General features: G+C 34.7%; 1 long non-coding RNA gene across 1 annotated transcript; it reads right to left on the bottom strand.

Annotated features, from left to right (window-relative positions):
* Positions 1-6,344: 6,344 nt before the first annotated feature.
* On the bottom strand, positions 6,345-8,100 carry LOC109166995. Its single transcript, XR_002051770.1, has 2 exons — positions 8,033-8,100; positions 6,345-6,633 (listed from the first exon to the last, which is right to left on the bottom strand). It is a non-coding gene; the product is annotated as an uncharacterized LOC109166995 (long non-coding RNA).
* Between the last annotated feature and the right edge of the window lie 590 nt (positions 8,101-8,690).

Raw genomic sequence — 8,690 nt, 5'->3', positions numbered from 1 at the left:
TATATGAGCTCTAGAAGAGCCATAAGATTATTAGACATTTACTCTAGTGACAATCCAGAAGATTTGTCCAATCCATTTCTTCAAATTTTTGAAATATATGTAGAACTTGAAGATTGTTATCTTCGGGGGAGACGTGAAGTACATTTACTCGAATCAATCCGGAAGATTGAATGTGAAATCCTGAAGATTAAGTCATAAAAGACTAACAGTTGCGCACTATTTGCAACACATAAATTCATAAATATCATGTACTCTTTTCCTCACTAGTTTTCTCCCATTGGGTTTTTCTAGTGTGGTTTTTAACGAGGCATGAGTATGATATAATAATGTAAATGAGGAAATGTTACAAAATAATTGCTTCAGTCGACAAACCCCAAAATCCTGAAGATTATGCCGATTATGCCTTGAAGGCGGTTGTACTCTTTTTCCCTTAACTAAGTTTTTCCCACAGGGTTTTCTTAAGTTAAGGTTTTTAATGAGGCGACCAATACAATATATGTTTTTACATATATCATGTACTCTTTTCTTCAACTAGGTTTTTTTTTTCCCACGTGGTTTTCCTAGTGAAGTTTTTTTTTTTTTTAATGAGGCATAAATGTATGCTATCCATATACCTTGTACTCTTTTCTTGTTTAGGTTTTTCCCACAGGGTTTTCCTAACAAGTTTTTAATGAGGCAAGATCGTGGTGTTATAATGTCCAAGGGGGAGTGTTATAAATCCTTATTTATGGACATTATTATGACATTGATTACTTGTTTTGTAACTGTTGTAACAGTCAATTTGTATAGAGTTATATATATGATGTATAAGGATATAACGAGATGAATACACCAGAAGATTCTCCCTTGTCTCTATATTTCTTTTAACACTACAACACTCCCAACACTCTTGAGAAATAAAGAATTGGTTTTATGGAGGGTTTGCAATATTTCTTTTATATTAACAGACTGACTCTACAACACTCCCAACACTCTTGAGAAATAAAGAATTGGTTTTATGGAGGGTTTGCAATACACAAGACTTGCATTTCTGTTATTTGAGATTATTTTCTCAGAAATTCGATTCCTATTACTTTTTTGTATTTTATTTGATTTTATAAACTTATTCTTTCTACAAGAAACAATTTCAAATTGTAATTGATGACAACCAAATCTTCTACAAAGATTGTCTAAAATAGAATTAAATACTTACTCACCAAAGTTAGCTTTAGTACAGTGTAATAAGTTATATTTGAGGCTGTACTTTTAAAAACTAAACAAAGTTTGGACACAATGCAACAAATCTTATTTTTATTAATTAAAATAAACTTCATAAAATGAATACATATTGTAAAAATATCAACTCATCAAGATCATTGTTTGATAAGAAGAACTGATGCTCTAAATGACATTGGTTATGGAATTTTGTTATTTAAAGGAAATTGCATAGGAAAGTAATTAAAAGTGGCCAACTAATCATATATGTGTAGGACTACTTCACTTCCTTTCCCTCAATCACTATTGCATGGACCATGGTCCATATAAAAAAAAACACATTTTTAATATATTAAGGGTACATTATTTATGTATGTAAGATACATTTTTTAAAAATACATTTTTAATATACTCAGGCTACATTATTTTATATAATGTACCTTCAGTACAAAAATAATGTATTTCAGTATAAAAATAATGTACTTTTAATATATTAAAAATGTACCTGATATTCATGGTCCACACAATAATTTGCCCTTTTCCCTTCGGCTGGCCTTAACTTAAAGTGCACTGCTTAGATGACCAGACGATTCATAAACAACGTGGGTAGACGACACATATGCATGAAATTCCATGTCCTTGTCTAAATTGCACATAACTTCATGATCCAACTCAATCCACACTTCTATTCCCCCATCTTCAGTATCCACGAAAAGAGCAAGGTTCAACAGTGTTTGAGGCATGCCAATCCATATTGGCTTGCCCCACCCAAAATCAACTTCACCAAGAGGAATTTTACACAAACTACTTGTACTCAAAACTTTAGTCTCACCTTTATTGTAATCTACTATCTTTGATTGTTGAGATGTTATGGATCTGAGAAACCCACTATCGACATGCATTTCCCTCACCTAGTCGTTTGTAACCTTGTTGGCTTTTAATTAATAGTTTTATCTTATGAGCTTGGGTGTTGGTTTATGTAAGGGTTTAATTACCTTTAGTTGATCAAAAGGGTGATAAGCTTAGTTTGTAAAGGGTGCTATTAATCTTAGGATACGCTAAAGTTCAATTCCCTAATAGTTTAATGTATTTTGATTGGTATACATGTTGTTAAGTGAAAGTTCGATTTGATTCACAGGATCCCTAAGATTGGCGTTGTTTTTGGATTGCTAAGCGAATGACGTAACTCATGTCTTACAAACCTATTTTCTTTGTTGTATTATGATTTTTTGATGTTCTTGAGTGATTATATGCATATTATTGTATTGTGTTTATGCATGTTTAGAGTTTGTATTTAGGATTTGTTAATGTTATTCGTGGAGCAATTCCATATATTCAAGTCCCTATTATTGTTGATGTGAGTTTTGATGTGTTTGGACTTGGAATTGGGTGTTTTTGGATTAATTCCCGAGGTGGGAAATTCGCCATTGTGCATGTTCCATCGGGTAGCCGGTGGGGGGTCGAACCCCCACCTAACCACCCGCTGGTACGGGAGTCTTTTTTCGGCGAGGGGTCGGCGGGTGGTCGTCCACCCATCGCACCACTAGGGATGTCAACGGGGCGGGGTGGGGGCGGGGGACATACCCCCCATCCCCGTCCCCGACTTTCTTCCTATTCCCCGTCCCCATTCCCATCCCCGCCGGGGAATGAAAAATTCCCCCCATCCCCATCCCCACGGGGTTTATTCGGGGACGGGGAATCCCCACCCCGTTAACAAGTTATAAAAAAAAATAAAAATTAAATATTAAAAAACATTTAAATAAATAACGCATATATATTCATCCCCAACTCAAAGTTGTATTCAATATTTTACAATTAAACATTTTATTTAAAAATATGCATGACATACAATGACAAGAATACTTCTAAAATTATATATATTGTATACAAAGTACTACATTTGTGTGTGTTGTGTGGCAATATATATATATATACATATATATATATATATATATATATATATATATATATATATATATATATATATATATATATCGGGGACGGGGCGGGGCGGGGAGAGTACTCCACATCTCCGCCCCCGTCCCCGGCGGGGAATTCAAAATTGCCCCCATCCCCATCCCCTATCCCCTAGTTCTGTCCCCATCCCCGTCCCCGTAGGGGCGGGGAATCGGGTTTCCCATCGGGTGCGGGTTCAATTGACATCCCTACGCACCACCTGCTGGTACGTGATGCGCAGTGGTCCGTTGGCCTCCGTTTGGTCGATTCCCGTGTGCTGAAGTGCCTTCGTTGATGTTCCGTAACTCTAGAACGATGTCCTAAGTACCGTAATAGGATTTGCGAGTCTTGAATCATATGTATGTAGTCTAACTTGATATTCCGTTAGTTTAAAGTAAAGTCTATAATGTTCCTTATGAGTCTTATGAGTATCTTGATGTCACTTGTCGTCGTGAGCTTGTACGTAAGCGTATTTTTCTTTAATTATCCATTGAATATGTTAATTATCCATTGAATATGTCATTGTTGAGCCTTAAATGTTATGATTGATGTCCATGTGTGATGATTGTGATGAGATTGGTGGTAATGAGCTGCGTGCTCAAAATGATTGGCGGATGATGCGCTGCGGTGCTTATGATGATGTACTGCGGTACTTATGATGATGCACTGCGGTGCTCATGTTATTGCGCTGCGTGTGCAATTATTATTATATTTATGAAAAGCAGGCGGAAAAGCAGGCGGGGAACATGGCTCCGGAGGGATAAGGTTGGACTGGTGTACAGGGTGGTCTCGGGGGTACAGGTTGGAACTGATATAAGGATGGAGCAGTGTAAAGGTTAGAACTTAGTATAAGGTTGGAACTTGGAACGTGTAACTTGGTTACCGTTTTTTATTCTTGTATCCTATTGTTGTCTTATTGTGTCATGTCTACTGGTATGTCATGAGTTTGATTAAGTTGATGAGTGTATCCACCAATGCGTCAATGATATAATTTTAAAGCTAGAGTTGTTAAGATTATACTTATGTATTCCCAAGTCTCAAAATGATTTTCTTATATCTATATATATTGTACTCAACGCGTTTGAGTGGGTTACTTAGCAATTCTCGCTAATGGTTACTACACCATATGTTTTTCAGGTACAGACTTGTAGATACGAGAGCGCGCTAGACAGAACTGTGATTCCTAGTTTTAGTTAGTATTAGACTTTAGTTTTGACGGCCTGTGAGCCATTACGTTATTTAGTTGTGATTTATGGATTATGATTAGTTGATTGGTAGCCTTTGCATCTAAGTTCTTAGCTTAGATTTGGCATAACATCCTCAACTATTATGTTTAGCTTCCGCTTTATTCTTATATTAATGTTAGACTTTATCGTATCTCTTAAGCTTAAAATGTTTAAAATATGGAAAAAAAAAAATCAGGGGTGTTACAGTTGGTATCAGAGCTTAGGTTTGAACTTAGGATAGTGCCTAAAGGACGAGACTTTAAGATACTTAGTGAAGCCTTAAGGGGATGTTTGGTTGGATGGAAAACATTTTCCATGAAAAATGTTTTCCTAAAAGTGAAGGAAAATGTTGGTTTATGTTGTTTGGTTGGATGGAAAACATTTTCCATTGGAAAATGAATTCCTTGCAAAGGGGTGGGATTTTGTTTTCCACAAGGATTGGGAAGAAAAATTATAACATGTGTGTACCGTTTTACCCTTATAAAAGTTTTTTAATTACATAGGCACCTATTTATTTATTCATCTTTTTAAGGGCATATTGGTCTTTATATTCATTATTCCTTATCTTTCTAAACCCAACCAAACAATGGAATCCATATTCTCGGTAATTTCCTTTTCATCAACCAAACAATTGAATCAATTTTCCTGGAATTTATTTTCCATGGAATTTCAATTCAATTTCCCTTCAAATATTTTTCATCCAACCAAACACCCCTTAAGTGTTAAAGTACTTAGGATATGAGAACCTTAGGACGCGCGGTGAGAATATGAGACTTTGCATATTATTGCCAAATTATTTGATCAATGTGCATTATTTCGATATTTGTTATTACAAATATTTTGGAACTTGCAATCGGTGATTTTATTTGGCTAATATTTGCTCACTTTTCTTAATTGTAATTGTTAGGTTATTTTGATAGTTGATTTGCTTATAGTTTGGTAAGTACTTGCATGAGTTTGCATGAAAGTTACGGGGACATAACATTATTTCTTAGGAGGGGAGAATGTGATATGTGATCTTTATGGTGTCTTGAACTTTCGTTTGAGTCTCTTGAATTCCTTATTGGTCGAGTCTCCCTTGTTCCTTGTTGCTTTATGGCTATGCTTCGGGGACGAAGCATCTTTTAAAGGAGGTAGAGTGTGATAACCCGGATATTTTTGTTAGTATTAGGTTGATATATTAATATCCTTCGGAATAGTTCACTATTTTTATTTCTTGGCCCTCTCCTTTATTTCTAAACTATGTATTAATGACTAATTTCCTATTTATTAAACTAATACATATATGTTTCTACAGATATGTTACGTACATATACACATTGATTCCTAGATAACTAATATACATATTTACATAAATATACGTTATGGATGGATATAAATATATTTTCCTAAATATTTATTATATATGTACTTTTGTACATACAATCCTAATCCTAAATAATATACATATATGTACCTTAACTATGTTAATCCGATATATATTTATATGTTTACACTTAGCGTATCCTAATCCTATATAAATTATTCCACACACACACATATATATATATGAACTATGGACAAATCTGGGATGTCTTTCTTGAGGATGTGAATGGCTTGGATTTCTTGAAGCAATTTGGTTTTACTTTTCGGATGTTTAATTGAGGGGTGGTGTAGTCAATTTGTGTGTATTTAAAACCTTGCTATTATTTTATGCATATGTCATGTTTGATTTTTGGTGATGAATTTATGGTAGGATTGTGTTCTTCTTTTGATGCATCATCCTTCTAGTTTTAGTGGAAGTTTCTTGCCATGGCATTGTCATATGAAGGTACGGGTTTTTTTTTTTCTTTTTGTTGCATCGTTTGAGTATAGTTGTCACGTCCCACTTCTAGGACATGACCCTGCCGTATCGTTACGTGAAGACCTGTAACAATACGAAGCCTAACCATACATACCTTTCAGAATCTTCATAATAACACTTGAATATACAATAATTCCACAACCCAAAATTACAAAATATAATCGACTTGTTCTTCCCAAAAACTCATCAAATCCACTATTAGATATTTACAATCAAGAGTAGTATACCCAAAATGCATCACAAGCACCAAAACCAAGCACAATGGTCTACCAAAAATACAAGGGTCAAAGGGAAAGTCTAAATAAACAAAAATCCATGATAATCTCCAAAACTAGGACTAAGTCTCCAAGTTTCAAAAGTCACCTTCGAGACCCCACCACTTGTGCTCGTGCTATTCACATGTCCTTAACTACTCTGAAACATGAGAAAAATACAAATAATGAGCTAATGCCCAGTAAGTGGTACTCCTCTCAACCCCGGATCAAGTGGCCCCAATAGAATACAAAAAACATTAGAGTAATAAATAGATGCAAAACTCAATCCTTAAATTATATCAAAATCATAACATACTTTCATCATACTATAAACTTTAGCTACATGGGCATCAACAGTATTTCATAATACAATACTTTCAAAAGCACAAACCATACCTTAACATATGACTCATTGGCAACCTAAAACCACCATTATATTATGTGGCACATGCCATTATCGGTATAATGGTCCAAAAAGACTCGACGATTCGGGATGAGTCAGGCTCGACGATTCAGAATGAGCCGGATGGAACGTTCCAACAAATAATTCAAAAGACTCGACGATTCGGAATGAGTCAAGCTCGACGATTCAGAATGAGCAATTAGGAATGTTCCAAACCGAACAAAACAATCAACAAAAGGTAGGTTGCCTCATGAGTTTGACCGAACATTCAAAATAGTTCTTATAAACAAATAGCCCGATGTAGCAAAAATCATTTTCCTTAAAAAAAAAAAAAAAAAACCACATAACAAGTACATAGTCTATTGTACCAAGTTTTTCAAGTCACATATTTTCTCAAGATACATAATATTTCCAATTATTGATAATAAATTTATCAAACTAAGAAATATGCAAGGTATAAACCCTTCCCAAAATGATAGTTTTCTTAGTACATAACTCGATCTTTAAAAATCGTATAATAGTTTATTACACAAAAATAGTTTCAAAAGAGTTGAACTAGCTTATTGGAAAGAACTTAAGTTATTAAACTTGAGGTCAAGGGTTCAATCCTACTTTTATTTAAATAAATAATCCATTTTGTAAGCATAATATATACAAAAAAAAAAAACACATAGAATGCTAGCAAGTAGAATCAAACCCATAACTATCCACTTACATAGCAACGCCTTAACCAATCCACCATCAATACACATAGTGACAACTTACGTCCAGAATCCATCATATTCCAGTCTAAAACACAGTCCGACTGATCCAAAAACAAATTCAATCCCGAATACAGCTTAACAATTTTAATCCAGGCTTCAGAATACATAGCTCAGTATTTTCAGACCCAAAAACATATCATAGCCCAAAATATTTTAAACTCATACTAACCCTAAAATGGGTTTTCAAAATAGTAGAGATTTCAAAATAGGTTATACATGGGTTTCGCAAAATAGGAGAGAAGAGTTAACCACTTACCTAAAAACATCCAAATCTTAGCTATTAAAGCTCGCCCAAATACTCCTTGTCAAAATCCCTAATATTTTCAAACATTAATCTTATGGCTCAAATGATAAACCCAACTCAAAGAGTGAAATATAGAGGTCAAACTTACCTAGAATACTCCAATAGCTTTGAGATCTAAGCTTGAAGAAGATGGAGATCAAAGCTCCAAGGTTTTTCGTTCCCCTACCTCTCTCTAGTTAGCTCCCATTATCTTCTTTCAAATGGAATGTTTATCCAAGACCAAAGTGGTTCCTTAACCTTTAAGGGTAAAGAGGGGTAATTTAGTAAATTCATCCAATATCAATTTTAATAACCTTTGACTTGTTGACCTATTTTAATAACATATGTATATTTTTATTTCCAAGATAGTGGGTATTACAATCTCCCCACCTTAAAATAAGTTTCGTCCTCGAAACTTACATACCATCAAACTTGAAGAGTTTAGGATATCTATCCTTCATATCATCTTCCTTTTCCCATGTTGCTTCTCTTGGAGTATGATGTGAACATTGCACTTTAACAAAGGGGATTACTCAGGGCCTCAATACTTGTTGCTTTTAGTCAATGATGCGAAGATGTACTTCTTCCTAAGTTAAGTCATCCCTAACTTGCAAAGGTTGATACTCCACAACATGACCCGGATCTGCAATGTATCTTCGTAGCATTGATACATGGAATACATTGTGAACTCCAGCTAGTTGTGGTGGTAGGGCTAGCTCATAACCAACTCTACTCAAAATCTCAAATGGTCCACTGTAATGTGCACA

Source organism: Ipomoea nil, unplaced genomic scaffold (genome assembly GCF_001879475.1).
Source record: "Ipomoea nil cultivar Tokyo-kokei standard unplaced genomic scaffold, Asagao_1.1 scaffold3142, whole genome shotgun sequence".
NCBI classification, from domain to species: Eukaryota; Viridiplantae; Streptophyta; class Magnoliopsida; order Solanales; family Convolvulaceae; genus Ipomoea; species Ipomoea nil.
Note: the sequence above shows the minus strand (reverse complement) of the source record. Positions and strands in the feature narration are given on the sequence as shown.